A 17,831-nucleotide genomic window follows, 5' to 3' on the forward strand; every position below is an offset into this window, starting at 1 on the left:
TTTTTTGTAATTAATCCCTTGGGCTTGACTTTATATTTACGGATTTTATTACTTTTAAATTAATTGCACATGTGGTCTTATTAATTATTGTTTGGGCTCCAACTGAAGCCAGACTCTCTTTGCTAAAAAGAGAAACGAAGAGAGAGAGAGAGAGAGAGAGAGACCAAGAACAGCGCAAGTTACTTTGAAGTGACAAACTTCAATTACTTCAATTCTTGTCTTTCTTATTTCTTCTATGGAAATTTCCAGAACTTTGAATTTTGTAAAATACAGCGTGGTTTGCTGTACTTGAATTATACTCTTGAAATTAATCTCGGTCGATGCGGTTGCACATTCTGTGCCCGCCGACAATTGTACTTTAGTTTTAGGTTAAGAAAATAAAGCAACTGGATTGAAGTCAACCTGGTTAATGTGTTTGGGTAGGTGTTCAATATGGCTGAAAAACTGTTACCGTTGGCTACGGAGCAAATCACATTGCTCACTTCGCTGGAGAAGTCATTGGCGCGGTATAAATCGGAGGAGTCGGGACATACCGAGAGTCATCTGGAAGCCAGATTGGACTCGATTGGCCACCTTCACGCAGATTTTCAGCGCAATCATCACTAACTGGCGCAAGAACGAGAAATGCGGAGATAAAGGACAGATATTTTGACAAAGGCATCAGAGACTGTTTCGAAGAAACCTACATAATGGGAGTAGCTGAGATTCGAAATGAGTTGCAGAGACATAAGGATCGGAGAATCGCTGCGTCGACTGCATTTAATGAGTCTTGTTTGAATCAGACGGTGCATGAACAAATGGGGGACCATGTTTGGAGGAAGTGAAACAGCCAACAGTTAAACTGCCTACCTTCAGCGAGAAATTCATTGAGTGGCCAGCGTTTAAAGAGGTGTTTTTAACAAGAGTACACCACTGCGACAAGCTGACGGACTTACATCGTTTTCATTATTTGAAGGATTCATTGGTTGGAGACGCAGCTAAGGATATTGAACATCTAACGCTAATAGCGGCGAACTATGAAGTGGCTTGGAGAATGTTGATGAATTTGTATGATATCAAACGTGTGTTATTTTTACATTACATGGATGTGTTCGATCAGCAATTACCAATAAAATATGGAGATGAGGAAAGTTTGAGAAGATTTGTGCAAATTTCCCGCTCATGTGTAAGTTCATTGGAGAAGACTGGTGTGGATGTCCGCCAACAGTCTGAAATTTTAGTGTACTACATGATGAAGAGATTACCGAATCAATTAAGAGTGGATTGGGAGTGGTCAATATCTTCAACGCAGAATCTGCAGAGCTTTGAGGAGCTCAGTCAGTATCTTGAAACACAGTACAGAACAATGATTACGTCGTCAGCAGGTAATATCGAGGGAACTCTATCACGGGATAGACATCGGAATGCAAAGCCAGGTGTAAATGGGTTACGAGTTAACCAGAACTACACAAAAGCTTCATTTGTTACTCGAGAAACAGACCTATGCATTGTGTGTCAAGGGGATGCACACCTTATCGGAGTATGTAGGATATTCCAGGAGATCGTTTCTATCGGAACGAAAGGCATGTGTAGTGAGGCATCGACTGTGTTTTAGATGCCTTAGACCAAATCACCGAAAAGATGTATGTGACAGTGCGGTAAATTGTGAAAAATGTCAAGGACGGCGTCATACACTACTCCATGTAGACAAGTCAGGATGCGAGAGGTCGTTTGGCACACTAAGAAAGGGAGTTATCCCAACAGCATCTGCGAATGCTTTAATTGGAAAGAGTACAACAGAAATTGCGGTAAGGCATAAAGACGAGGTTTTATTACCAACAGCAATGGTGTGGGTAGAGTCGATAGAAGGCTATCCCTTACAGTTTAGAGCGTTTTTGGATCAAGGTTCACAAGTTTCGTTCATTTCAGAGAATGCAGCTCAGCACTACGCAGCAGCTACGTTTACGCAAACAGGCTCACATCACGATTACTGGATTAGCAGATACAAAAATTACAGATGCGGCAGCAGAGGTGGAGCTAGTCATAAGATCAATCTACAACCCACATTCGAAATTCAAGCTGCTCTTGTCAATCAAACGACTGCCGTTTGAAGAGTGGACTCATTCTTCAGTCCACAAGGAGTTGATATTTTGCTGGGAAATGACGTCTACGATGAGCTGATGTTAGGAGAAGTGCATCGAGGAATACGTGGTATGCCTCTGGCGTAAAATACGCATTTGGGATACATTGTATCAGGAAAAACGAATCAAGAAGCTGGTAGGAGATCGTCCTACACCATAACGGTACGAAAGAAGGAAGCTGATGAGATACTTGAACAATTGTTATGTAAGTTTTCGGAGCTAGAACAATTCGACGAGGAGCCACGTGGGGTTTCAGTAGAGGATAACTGGTGCGAAGATTTCATCATATAAGGGCGCGTTAAAACGATTACATTCTCTGGACAGACGGTTGCGTACCGATGCGAGTTTGAAGAACGCTTATGTTGGCACGATAAATGAGTATCTGGAGCTGGGTCAAATGGAACGTGTAACGTCACGGGCTAGTAAGACGGGCAATCCTGCATTGGGGGGAGTCGATCATTGTTACCTACCGCATCACCCAGTCATAAAGGAATCGTCATCAACTACGAAGACACGAGTTGCCTTCGATGGATCGAGCAAGACGAGTAATGGAAAATCACTTAATGAGATTTTAGCTATAGGTCCAAAATTGCACGTACATCTTCAAGGAATCATTCTCAATTGGCGAGGGCTAAAATGGGTATTTATGGCGGATGTTGAAAAAATGTACAGATGTATAAATATTCCACCCGACGACGCGCAGTACCAACGTATTCTATGCAATCCGGACACTAGTGATTATGTGGAAGAATATGCCTGCACAACGGTAATGTTTGGAACGAGCTCTTCACCTTATTTAGCCATAAGAGTTATGAAACAATTAGCTATCGATGAATGCGAGAAGTATCCACTGGCGGTGGATGTTATAAATCATTAAATGTATGTAGATTACATACTCTCTGGTGGTGACAGTATTGCAGAAACTGAGGATGTCAAGAACCAAGTGATTGGAATGCTTTGTAGTGGTACATTCGAACTACGGAAGTGGGCGAAAAATAATATTTCCCCGATTTTCAAAACCTGATTCAAAACATTATTATCGAATACTCAGTTTGCAATATCGCAAAGACAGAAAATAGAAATACAAAACTAACTTTTGAAATAACACCAGAAACTTTTAATGTCAGAGAAAAATATATCATGGACTTTTATATGATCGACAATTTACAATACCTTTCATGCATTTACTCAAAATTTGCAAGACTTGTAGAATAAAATCTAGAGATTGGTTAGAAGCCAAGAGAGCAATTATGCAATATTAAAAAATTGGCTACAAGATGAAAATGTAAAGTTAGAAATTACAGCAAGTAAAAACGGCATTTCAGACGTAGAAAGATTCCATAAAACAGTAAATGAAAAACTCAGAATTATAATAAATTCCTTAAATTTGAAAAAATTCTCTACATACATACGAGACATAAAACAACTAACCGAACACCAGCGGACATTTTATCTATGCAGGATCACCCGACTATAATACCCAAACGAATGAAATACATCAAATAAACAATTTAAATAAAGATGGACACGACTTCGAAATCGATGCTAGATTTAAACAAGCACCATTAGTAAAGTCAAAAACAACAAATCCATTTAAAAAGACAGGAGAAATAAATCAGTTAGACGAGAAACATTTTGAAGAAAGAAATAGAGAACAAAAAGTTACGCACTACAAATCAAAATTCAAGAAGAAAAAGAAAGTTAATAAAAGCAAATACGACAACTCAAGATGACTTTTTTATGCATCATGCTATTCTTAACATTAAAATCAACATGCAGTCAATCCATTGATATAAACCCAGTAAAAGCACCAAACGGTTACTTAATATTTAAAACAGGAACCATGGACTTACCGACAAACTTTGAATATCATTATTTAAAAGTGAATTTAACTCTAATAGACATTACATATAATAATTTAATGCAACAAGCACAAGAATTTAAAAACCTAATCCATATTCAATACTTAACAGAAAAACTAAGTAGGGAAATTAATGGAATACACATTGTAAAACGTAATAAACGAGGACTAATTAACGGAATTGGTTCAATATACAAATATCTTTTTGGTACTCTTGATCAGGAAGATAAAGATGAATTAGAAGAAAAAATAAATAATCTTGAAAGCAATAGCGTACAAGCAAACGAACTAAATTACGTAATAGACACTGTTAATAAAGGTTTAGAAGTAATAAACAACCTCAGGGAAGAAAAAGAAAAATCAGTAAGATTAGAAGTTCTAATCTTTAATTTTGAGCATTTCACAGAATACATTGAAGACATAGAAATGGGCATGCAGCTCACTAGACTAGGAATTTTCAACCCAAAACTTCTAAAACATAATCACTTAAGTCATGTTAATTCGGAAAAACTATTGAATACAAAAACTTCCACCTGGCTTAAACCAAGTTCAAACGAGATATTTATCATTTCAAACATTCCTCAAGAAATAATAAAAACCCCTATCTTTGAGATACTTCCTTATCCAGACGAGAATAAAAATATTTTGACAGAAAATTCATACGATAAATACTATTTTAATAACAACACTTTGTTCAATAAAAACACAAACAAATAGAAACTAACGAATGTATAATAGGCATTTTAAATCAAATCCCAACCACTTGTAAATACACTAATACATATAAGAATTTTCAAACTAATTACATTGAACCAAACATAATTGTAACATGGAATCTACCAAAAACTAAACTTAATCAAAATTGCGTAAACAACGAATTAATAATAGAAGGCAATAACATAATAAAAATTTACGATTGTGCCTTACAACTAAACGAAATATCAATAATAAATTCATTGCTTGACTATAGCCAAAGCATTTATGTAACAAACAATATCACCAGGCTAGAACCTATTTCCTTTATCCAAACAAAAGAGATAATTAACGAACATACGAAATATTATACATACTGCATTTCAAACTATTACATTAACCACTTTTATACTTACTATAATAAGTTTGATTACATACTTAATCTATAAGTTTAAGGCAATGCCACAAAAATTAATAATTAAGCATTTTCGATCAAATAACAATCGTGGTCCCACAGACATAATCGAAACCCCAATTGTTGAAAAAATTGAGTCCCAAATTATAAACAAAATTGATACTCCAATATTTACAGCTGAGAAAAACCCCTCGCTATATCCCAATGTATCCGCCTGAGGACAGGCTATTTTCTTTAGGATGGGGGAGTCACATATCCAACTCCAATACCCAATAACATATAAATATTTCGCCCCCTAAAATTCATAACGTTAAAGTAAACATCCGTTTTTATAAACAATTGTCCCCCTCAAAACCAAAGCGTATGAACGCTAATCCATAAAATTAACATAAACAATTAAACACCTCAAAACCAAAGCGTATGAACGCTAATCCATAAAATTAACATAAACAATTAAACACTTAAAATAATAATTGTCCCCCTAACAACCAAAAGCGTAAGAACGCTAACTCAGCAATTAAAATCGGACCAACCAAATCATCGAAATATCAATCACGCCACCAAAGGGCTCCCAAATTTAGCTTATAAATATAACCATAAGACATTTTTGTAACCAGTTCTAAGTTTTCATTCAAATAATAAAGTACGTTGCTTTTAACTCACAAAACATATCTTTTTTTCCTTATTGGGAAAATTGGATATTTAATTATATAGACTTTAGAAAATTGAACAAAAGTATGACTAAAGATAACTATCCATTACCATTAATAGACGATCTCCTAGATCGTTAAGCACAAAAGAAAGTATTCACAAAATTGGATGTAAAAAATGGATATTTTCATGTGTTCATGGACAAGGAGTCGGTTAAATTTACATCGTTTGTAACACCATTAGGCCAGTATGAATTTCTTAGGATGCCAATGGGATTAAAAAATGCACCGCATGTGTTTCAACGGTTTGTAAACAGCATTTTTGATGACATGATTAGGGAAAACAAAATTATTTTATATATGGATGATATAATGATTGCCAGCCATTTAAAAAAGAAATTGATGAAAGCACCTGTATTGGCTATCTATAATCCTAACGATGAAACTGAATTACACTGTGATGCCAGTGCTTTAGGGATTGGAGTAGTTCTGCTTCAAAGAAAAGAGGATAAGCGGCTACACCCAATTTCTTATTTTTCCAAACGCACTACAGTGACTGAGGCGAAATACCACAGTTTTGAGCTAGAAACACTAGCAATACTATATGTGTTACGCAGGTTTAGAATTTATTTCCAAGGAAAACGTTTTAGAATACTAACGGATTATAATTCGTTGACTTTGACTTTAAATAAAGTAGAGCTTAATCCACGAATTGCTAGATGGGCGTTAGAATTACAGGAATACTGTTACGAGCTAGTGCATAGATCTGGCAAACAAATGCAACATGTAGATGCGTTGAGTAGGTGCACAAACATTATGATCACAGAAGCTAATAGTTTTGAAACAAATTTAGTTATTTGCCAAACAAAAGATTCAGAGTATAAAAAAATATTTGGAAGAAACGGAACACAAACTGTACGAAATGCGGAATGGTATATTATATAGGAAAACAAATGATAGAAGGGTTGTATTTTATATACTATGTAAGTAGATGGTCTTTTGCATAGTATACCGAAAGGAAATAAGCCCTTTGATACAGTTCACATTAATCATTATGGACCGGTAGATTCAGGAAGATCAAAGAAGCATATTTTAGTTGTTTTAGATGCGTTTACGAAATTTGTTAGATTATACACCACGAAAACTACAAACACTAAAGAGGTCATTAAAGCATTAGGAGATTATTTTCGATTATATAGTTGACCGAAATGTATAATATCGGATCGAGGTAGTTGTTTTACATCTGGAGAATTTGAAAATTTCATGAAAGACGCGAATATAAAACATATAAAAATAGCTACGGGATCGCCACAAGCAAATGGACAAGTGGAAAGGATTAATAGAAGTCTAGGACCTATGATTGCAAAACTCACTGAACCTGAGAATGGTTTGTATTGGGATGTGGTCATTGAAAAAGTCGAATTTTCGTTAAACAATACACAAAATTAGACGAAGTCAGTGACAGAAATATAGAAAATATTAGAAAACAGGCAGAATTAAATCAACGGTTAGCTCAGGCCGATAATGAAAAATACTATAACAATAAAAAGAAAGTTACACCGGAATATAAAGAGGGTGATTATATAATGGTTAAAAATTTCGAAAGTACCGCAGGAATAACGAGGAAGTTAATACCGAAAAATAAAAGGCCGTATATAATAGCAAAAAGTTTAAAAAATGACAGGTTTTTAATAAAAGATGTGGATGGATTTCAGTTATCGCGCAATCCTTATCAAGGCGTCTGGAGTGCTCAGAATAGTAGACATTGGATAAAAAAGTAAATAGTGGAAATTGTTAGCAAACTATATATATATACATCGGTACTAGGTTTAAAAATATAATTAAATTGTAAATATTTCACTATAGAGTAAGAAAATAATCAAATTGTAAATTTATGTTAACGTTACATGACAAAGTTCGTCAGAATAATAAAGTAAAACAGAGTTTGAGGACAATCTTAAAGTCAGGACGGCCGAGTTGTGCCCAGTGTCCAAAGCATAAGAAACAGTGGTATTGCAACCACTGTTTTAGCACCGTTATAACTATTGATATTGATTCCTCAATCTCTGATTTCATAAAGCGTCTCTCGCTCTGTCTTGCAAGCGAAGATGCTCTCTTTATTTGTTGAATATCTAACTCTCTAACTACTCTGTCTGCGAGCAGAGAGGCAGTTCGTAAGCATAATCCAAAGCGATCAGATTAAATAAATAAAGCAACGAACAATTAATAGGTGACAAACCCCTATTGTTTGTACTACCATAGTTGCTATTTGAAGTTTCAATCGAGGAAATTACACCCGGGGCCAATTTGAAAGCTTTCCAAAAATCCGTTCCTAATACTACCCTATGCTTAATCGAAGGGATTATAAAGAAATTAAAATCCTTCATATGTTCCCTATATTTTACATTCAGTTTTATGGATCCAATAACTTTTTGAGGCTGTCCATCAGCCGTTTTTACTGAAGAATTAATTTTGCGAAATTTTTTCGACCAGTCTAATTTAGCCAGGTCTGGTCCAATGCAACTAATATTTGCCCCTGTGTCTAATAAGCCTAATTCTAAAAATTGTAAAAATGAAATTGCAGCATAAAATCGGCCATCTACGACTTCATTAGTTACTGAACAAATTAACCTTCTTTTGGTATTCCGTACCGCTTTCCAAAAGTTACGCATACGCAAGTTTGAGCGTTTTGGTGCTCTCTTGCGACATTACATCGGAAAATGGGGCTATTGTATATTCTTTTAAACGTATGTGATATGGTTTTATTGGATGTAACTTAATATTCTTTCTATTTTTTTGTAAATCTGAAATCTTTTCTTGCTTTTCTTTTTCAATGAAATTAGGATTTAATCTTTTTTGAGCAACAGTTACTAAGGGTCCGTCCGCTTGTTGCCATACGGTGGTCCCTTCCGATAGTTTTCCGTCCGATTTGAACATTTTATGCACTGCGGCTTGTATACTCCTTTTATTCCGCAGCCGTAACAAAAGATAATCCGATCTTCTAGGCACATGTCCCAGCGGTGTCGTTCTACGTCACAATTCCAACAAACTAAAGAATTCGCCACTCGCTGAACTGCATCTAACTCTTTCACCGACAACTCGTCTTCTGAATGTTCTGCGGTCTCTAGTACTGCAGCTACGGACTTGTAAAAAGGTTTAAAAAAATTTACACTCTTGATCGGGCGCTTGATTAGTGTCTCTCCTAATAAATTTTCTCTTCTTTGAACTAGCTGTCGTAGATGTGACACCGAAACAACTAATATATATAAAAATGCTGATGAACAATAAACCACTGTGTTTAATATCTCATAAGAACTCAACTTTATTTTTGCTTCAACGTCTTGATCGTTCGTTTGCTTGCTTATTACTAAATTTTCAATTCTTACTTAACTACGTAGGTCATACAGGTTTATAAAGAGTGACAGAGACAGAGCATAGCAGACTGGCGCCAGTATATTCTGAAAACCTAAGGGAAAATACAAAAACAAAAGCATTGTGAGATGTGCAAGATCATTCATGGGTCTTTGCTTTGCTGCGTATAGCAATGTAAGTTAAATGACAATTGGTTCCTCAACATCCCGCCCCCCCCCTTAAACTCCGTTTCTGAACCCGGTAGGGCTGCAATCTTCGTGATAGGGCGAGTGACTTCTCCTGATTTGGTGAGAACATGAACCGTTCTGACGAGGCCATCATCTCCTGTGAACACCTGAGTTACCCGTCCTAAGAGCCATGCGTTAGAGTCCTTGATCAGTACAAGATTACCGATCGCAATGTTTGGTAACTTGGTGGTCCATTTCGAGCGCTGTTGTAGCGATGTCAAGTATTCTTGATGCCAACGTTTCCAAAATCCTTGAAGCATTGCTTGAGCATGCTGCCAGTAGCTCAATCGATTGGTCGGAATCTGCAAATACCTGTCTTCAGGAACTGCTGTATATGTTCTGCCAATTAAGAAATGTGCCGGTGACAGGTAGTCAATTTCAGTATCCGATGTTGTGCACAATGGTCGCGAATTAACGACAGATTCTATTTGCGAGAGCAGTGTGTGCATCTGCTCAAAGGTGAGGACGTTGGTTCCTATTACACGTCGCAAATGCAGCTTAACCGAGCGTACTGCCGACTCCCACTTACCACCCCAGTGTGGTGAATATGGAGGAATAAAATTCCATTTGATACCTTGATCCGCAAGCGCTTTCGAAACGACGTCATTGTGCTCGCGTGAAGCGAGAAGCTGTACCATTTCATCTAGTGCACGTTTTGCGCCAACAAAGTTACGCCCGTTATCGCTATACATTTGGGAGCATTTCCCACGACGAGCCATAAAACGTTTTAATGCCGCCAAGAATGTGTCGGTGTTGAGATCAGTGGCCAGCTACATATGAAGAGCTGAAGTAACCATACATACAAACAGGCAAATGTAGCCCTTTTCCTTCCTGGGGTTTCGTCCCTTGTGAACCTTCAGCAAGATAGGTCCAGCATAATCGCATCCAGTATGCTCAAATGGAAAGGCTTCTCGCACTCGAACAGCTGGTAAATTGGCCATAAACTCATGTGCTGTGTGATGGCGCTGTCTAAAACAGTTTAAACACTCATGTGTGATACGTCGAATAAGATTTCGTGCGCCAATGATCCAATATTTCTGGCGAATTATTACAAACATTGCTGAAACTCCTGGATGAAGATTGACTTTATGCTCACGTTTCGGCAGCAATTCCACAAGGCGATGTTGTTTCGGCAAAACTACTGGATGCTTGGCATCTGCAGGCAATTGCGACCTTTCCAAGCGTCCACCCACACGTATAATTCCATCTTCGTCAACGAAGGGAGATAGTTTGCTTAAAATTGATCGTCGCTCCAAAAATTGCTTCCTCAAATGGGGAATTCTCAATATCCTTGGAAATGGTTGTCAAGATTTTGGTTTTGAACTGAAGTTCTGCTGCTGGCTTGAGAATTGAGCAGCAAGTTGGTAGTCTATTCATTGTCTCTGAGTATAGTGTACAGTCGTGCAGCCAAGATGGTCCCCTCCACCATAGATCAAAGTAATTAAATCACTCGCTAGCATGCCTCGTGATGCACAATCCGCAGGATTCTCTTTACTGCTGACATGTCTCCATGGTATGGTCTCTAGTATTTCTGCCGTTCGGTTTGCAACAAATGTTTTAAGTTTACAGGGTTGATGCGAAAGCCATGACAAAACGATTGTAGAATCAGTCCATGCGTGTATCTTACCATCCTTCTGGCGCAGACCAGACTTTACTGCTTGGAATAAACGAGCTAATAGTAGAGCTCCGCAAAGTTCCAATCGTGGCAACGACTTCTGCTTTAATGGTGAAACTCTTGTTTTAGCTGCAATGAGTGCCACTCCGATGCTTCCATCTAGGTGTGTCACACGGTTGTAAATGACAGCAGAGTAAGCCTTTAACGAAGCATCTGAAAATCCATGCAGTTCGATGTCATCGGGTTGATTGTCTACAAATCGTGGTATCTTCAGGTTCCTTAACGTGAAAATGTCCTTTCTGAATGTTTGCCATAAGTGCGCTTGCTTCGTTGGCAGTTCCGAGTCCCACTCCATATTAAGCAGCCATAATTCTTGGAGCAGAATTTTAAACTTGATCACCACTGGCGCCAAAATGCCGAGTGGGTCAAAGATGCGTGCCGTGTCAGGCAGCACTTGTTGCTTCGTATATATATTTTAGGACGTCTTCTCCAGGACGCCAATGCAGCCCAAGCATCTTTGCTGCCATCTTTGACAAATCGATTTCATTTCCCTCGTTGCTGGCAATTCGTTTATTATTCGAGACCCATTTGCTTAGCTCCAATTGTGCCCGTGACATAAGGAGTATCAGCTCTTCCTTAATGTCGAGCAGTTCTTGTTCGTTCATGGCTCCTGTCAGTACGTCATCGACGTAGAAATCATCCAAAAGTATCCTAGCCGCCCTTGGAAACTCGTATTCGTGATCAGTTGCCAGTTGTTCCAGCACTCTAACTGCCAGAAACGGTGCACATGCCGTGCCATAGGTGACTGTGGTCAACTTGTAATGCTTCAATGGTTCCTCAGGGTCTTCTCTATAAAGGATTCGTTGAAAATTCTGATGTTCAGGGCCAGTAAAATCTATCTGAACATTTTGACGATGTCCGCAGAAAATACGAATTTGTGCATCGAAAACGCAGACAAACGTTGAAGAGGTTGCGTTGTATACATGGGCCAATGTGAAGTGCGTCGTTAAGAGATCGTCCATCCCGATCTTGAAATGATCCATCAAACACCACCCGCAGCTTGGCACCTATGATTGGATAGGATTGTACTGATCAAGGACTCTAACGCATGGCTCTTAGGACGGGTAACTCAGGTGTTCACAGGAGATGATGGCCTCGTCAGAACGGTTCATGTTCTCACCAAATCAGGAGAAGTCACTCGCCCTATCACGAAGATTGCAGCCCTACCGGGTTCAGAAACGGAGTTTAAGGGGGGGCGGGATGTTGAGGAACCAATTGTCATTTAACTTACATTGCTATACGCAGCAAAGCAAAGACCCATGAATGATCTTGCACATCTCACAATGCTTTTGTTTTTGTATTTTCTCTTAGGTTTTCAGAATATACTGGCGCCAGTCTGCTATGCTCTGTCTCTGTCACTCTTTATAAACCTGTATGACCTACGTAGTTAAGTAAGAATTGAAAATTTAGTAATAAGCAAGCAAACGAACGATCAAGACGTTGAAGCAAAAATAAAGTTGAGTTCTTATGAGATATTAAACACAGTGGTTTATTGTTCATCAGCATTTTTATATATATTAGTTGTTTCGGTGTCACATCTACGACAGCTAGTTCAAAGAAGAGAAAATTTATTAGGAGAGACACTAATCAAGCGCCCGATCAAGAGTGTAAATTTTTTTAAACCTTTTTACAAGTCCGTAGCTGCAGTACTAGAGACCGCAGAACATTCAGAAGACGAGTTGTCGGTGAAAGAGTTAGATGCAGTTCAGCGAGTGGCGAATTCTTTAGTTTGTTGGAATTGTGACGTAGAACGACACCGCTGGGACATGTGCCTAGAAGATCGGATTATCTTTTGTTACGGCTGCGGAATAAAAGGAGTATACAAGCCGCAGTGCATAAAATGTTCAAATCGGACGGAAAACTATCGGAAGGGACCACCGTATGGCAACAAGCGGACGGACCCTTAGTAACTGTTGCTCAAAAAAGATTAAATCCTAATTTCATTGAAAAAGAAAAGCAAGAAAAGATTTCAGATTTACAAAAAAATAGAAAGAATATTAAGTTACATCCAATAAAACCATATCACATACGTTTAAAAGAATATACAATAGCCCAATTTTCCGATGTAATGTCGCAAGAGAGCACCAAAACGCTCAAACTTGCGTATGCGTAACTTTTGGAAAGCGGTACGGAATACCAAAAGAAGGTTAATTTGTTCAGTAACTAATGAAGTCGTAGATGGCCGATTTTATGCTGCAATTTCATTTTTACAATTTTTAGAATTAGGCTTATTAGACACAGGGGCAAATATTAGTTGCATTGGACCAGACCTGGCTAAATTAGACTGGTCGAAAAAATTTCGCAAAATTAATTCTTCAGTAAAAACGGCTGATGGACAGCCTCAAAAAGTTATTGGATCCATAAAACTGAATGTAAAATATAGGGAACATATGAAGGATTTTAATTTCTTTATAATCCCTTCGATTAAGCATAGGGTAGTATTAGGAACGGATTTTTGGAAAGCTTTCAAATTGGCCCCGGGTGTAATTTCCTCGATTGAAACTTCAAATAGCAACTATGGTAGTACAAACAATAGGGGTTTGTCACCTATTAATTGTTCGTTGCTTTATTTATTTAATCTGATCGCTTTGGATTATGCTTACGAACTGCCTCTCTGCTCGCAGACAGAGTAGTTAGAGAGTTAGATATTCAACAAATAAAGAGAGCATCTTCGCTTGCAAGACAGAGCGAGAGACGCTTTATGAAATCAGAGATTGAGGTTGTTTTATGCGGGTAATGGTTGTCTTCAATCTCGTTCTGGCCTTTATGAATATTTTCATTTCCTCCATGATGAAATGCCAAGAAATTTCCACTGCTTGTGTGGACCAAAAATTTCAAGACGCGTGTTTCTCTTAGAGATGTGTTCCCTCACGATCTCGTCGATTATATCGATAACATATACCGATAGGCGAGTGGCGCCACCGTTTGTCCGCGCTTTTTCCAATAAGCACGCGATTGCCTATTCGATAGTAGGCCAGAACTATCGACTACTAAATTTGAGGTTAACAATTTATTGCAATTAATTGCAACAAATTATTAAGCAATGAGTAACAAACAAACAATGCCCAACGATCCGGCTCGAAGGACCAAATGATGATGAACAATAAACCACTGTGTTGTAAACACCTAATTATTAAGTAAAAATGACAAAGATTAGTTTGTGTTGGTCGGATTTAATATTTGGTTTTGCGCAGATGCAACTTGCTCGTTGCATCGCCGGAAGAGAAGAGAGACGCCGTCTCTCGACCTATCGAGGACTTATCGCTAACAATCGATACTTATTACTAACAATCGATACTTATTACTAACAATCGATATATATACATGAGCATTTAACAGACTTTAAATAATTGGAATCTTACAACTCGGCCGTCCTGACGAGGAATCGACCTCGATTCCAATTGGTAACAACGGAGGGGGGGGGGGTAAATAAGAATCTTAAGTGGCTGGTGTCGCCTTTGTTTGGCTATCAGAAGTGCAATCTTGATCAGGGGCAACCCATAGCTTTAATTTGGAGGCTTCTAGGACACCATCATATGGTAGTTGGGTGATTTGGGAGCCCTCTACATCCCGGATAACATATCGGTCATTCGGAAGTTTTTTATGAACCACATACGGACCACGATACCGCCTGATAAGCTTTTTGTTCGTGCCTGCCGAAGTATCCACATTCTTAATAACTACGAAATCCCCCTCCTCAAAACTAACGGCAGGGAGGTGATGCTTCGAATAATATTCCGAATTATATTCTTGGGACTTAACAATGTTACGGAAGGCTAATCTCCGGACGTCTACCTCTGAGGCATCGACCTCCTCCGTTTCTCACCCAACCGTTCGGTTAGTTCATCTATTACCACACCTCGTTGTTTAACACCGAATAGAAGTACGGAAGCGGCAAAGTGGTTGTGGAGTGGACGGAGTTATTCAATGCAAACTCTATGTTCGGCAGTTGTTGGACCCAATCTGCGTGGTCCACAGGTTCCGTCAGTTTACCCAACATGGGGCCCAACACACGGTTAACCCGCTCCACTTGGCCGTTGGCCCGGGGTGAGGCAGTGGCATTCAGCACATGAATTATATTATTGGACTGCAGAAATTCTTCAAACTCGGAGGAAGTAAAGCAGGTACCTCGATCACTGATGATTCGGCGGGGTCTACTGTAATTTGCGAAATACTGAGATTCTAATGTCTGGCATACTTCACGTGAATTAGTCGTGGCGGCAGGGTACAGCTTCACAAATTTGGTGAAAGCGTCAATGACAACCAGAAGATACTTTTTCTTAGAACGTATGGACGGAAGGGGGCCCAAATGGTCAATATGGACGGTATCAAACGGAAGGGGCACTTTCGGAATACTATGTAGCGTGACACGGTGGTCCGAAGCGGACGCGGAGTAGTAGATACACTTGAGGCAATTTTTAATGTAATTGTTAACATAAGACTTCATACACGGGAACCAGTAATGCTTCTTGATCTGTGCACAACATTTCTCCGTGGCCATATGGCCAAGCTTCTCGTGCACTACTCGTATGACATGATTTATCATTTCGGAAGGGACATAAAGTTGGGGTACACTCGTCGAGGACAGGCGGTACACTACTCCATCTCGCAGTTCGAAATCCGCTATCTCATATTTCTCTAACTCATCTCGGAGTTTGACAATCTCAGGGTCCCGGTTCTGGGTTAACTGCAGTTGGAAGTCAAGGTTTATATCGTCAACGTATGCGGAAGTTTCTATTCTACTTAGAGCATCAGCATGGGGCATACCAACCCCCGAGCGGTGTACAATCGTGTAGTTATAGTTTTCTAACAGCAGGGCCCAGCGAGCAATCTTGGCGGAATGTCCACCATTTCTCAGTGTCAGCGCAAGGGAATTACAATCGGTCACGATTTTGAACGGGATGAACTTAAGGTACGTCTTAAAACGTTTTAAGGAATACACTATAGCTAACGTCTCTAGCTCATAACTGTGTAGTTTCGATTCAGCGGCGGAGGCCATCTTAGAGAAGTAGGACACTGGGTGTAATTTACCGTCTGTTTGTTTCTGGAGGAGCACTGCTCCGAAACCAATTGAACTAGCATCGCAGTGTAACTCTGTTTCAGACTTCGGGTTGTAAATAGATAACACGGGGGATTCGATCAATTTCAACTTCAGTGTTCGGAAGGCTTCAAGGCATTCATCGGAGAAGACATAAGGGGTATCTTTTCTTAACAATCGGGACAGCGGACACGCAATCTTAGCGAAACCTGATACAAATCGGCGGAAGTATGAGAATAGGCCTAGGCAACGCTCTAATTCCTTGCTATCCCTTGGAATGGGCAAATCCCGTATCGCCTGAATATGAGCTGGTTTAGGCGTGATACCGGCGGAATTGGCTAAGTAGCCCAAGTACTCTAGTTCCCTATACGCAAAACGGCATTTCGTCAGCTTCAGGCATAGCCCGTTCACTCTTAACACATACAATATTTCCTTCAGAATCTCAAGGTGGGTTTCAAAGTCATGCGACGCGACTAGAATGTCGTCCATATATATCACCAGTTGACCTCGGTTTATAAATTCCTTAAGGACAAAATAAACGAATCTAGCGAACACGGAAGGGCCATTACAAAGTCCGAAGGGCATGCGTACATATTCAAACTGGCCATCAGGGGTTACAAAGGCAGTATATTTGATTGAGTCTGGGTGCATTTTCACATGGTGGAAACCGTTCTTCAAGTCCAAGATAGTGAAGAATGATTTGCCACCCAGATGTTCAATGCAATCATCTAACAGAGGAATCGGAAAATGATCTCGAACTGTAATTTTGTTCAACGGGCGGTAATCTACACACTTTCTTAGGGTGTTGTCCTTTTTGCGTACAGGGACAATCGCGGCAGCGTAAGGGGAACTACTGTGGCGAATAATGCCAGCTTTCAAGAGATCGTCACAAATCTCACGCACCTCGATGCGTTCGTGGTGCGACAGACGGCGGGGGCGGCAGAAAATCGGAGTTTGGCTAGTCAATTCTATTTTCATCTCATAGTTCATGGGCTTGATTAAATCTGGATCAACTTGTACATACGAAGTGGAAATAATAGACTTAAGGGCTGCGGTTTGCTCTTCCCGTAACGCGGGCTCTATATCAAAGTCTAATTCACTGACAGCAGGGAGCTCAATGGAATTTATCGCCATAAGTGCATCGTTCAATGTTTCCGAAGGTACAGCAGAAGTTTTCGGAAGGGGAGAATCAGACAACAATTCGGCAGGCACAATCTCATTCCTATCACACTCTATATCAAAGTCTAATTCACTGACAGCAGGGAGCTCAATGGAATTTATCGCCATAAGTGCATCGTTCAATGTTTCCGAAGGTACAGCAGAAGTTTTCGGAAGGGGAGAATCAGACAACAATTCGGCAGGCACAATCTCATTCCTATCACACGGCAGTATCATAAATTTGTCAAAGGACTTCAGAACAGCAGTAAGTTTGGATTTATACATTCAGTCGGTTTATTCATGAGTATCAACGATTCTTTTTCATATTCTCGTTCCTTCAGTTTACAGAGTCTAATATTAATTTTATACAGAAGATCTCTACCTATAATCATCGGCAGTTCGGTTGCTTGGTTCGTCAGGACTTCAAACGTATGTATTGTCTGTGTGTTGCGGAGGCGAACACTACACTGGACTTGGCCTAAGGACAGAAGTTGGCTATTTCCTAAACCACGGCAGTTCAATGTACGGGGGCTAAGACGGCAGTTGGAGGGGACTTCAGATTGACGGATAAAACTCTTTGGACTGCCCGAATCCAGGAGGGAAAACATATCTATAAATTTCC

The sequence above is a fragment of the Drosophila willistoni genome, unplaced genomic scaffold, assembly GCF_018902025.1.
Source record: "Drosophila willistoni isolate 14030-0811.24 unplaced genomic scaffold, UCI_dwil_1.1 Seg197.1, whole genome shotgun sequence".
Classification (NCBI taxonomy): Eukaryota; Metazoa; Arthropoda; class Insecta; order Diptera; family Drosophilidae; genus Drosophila; species Drosophila willistoni.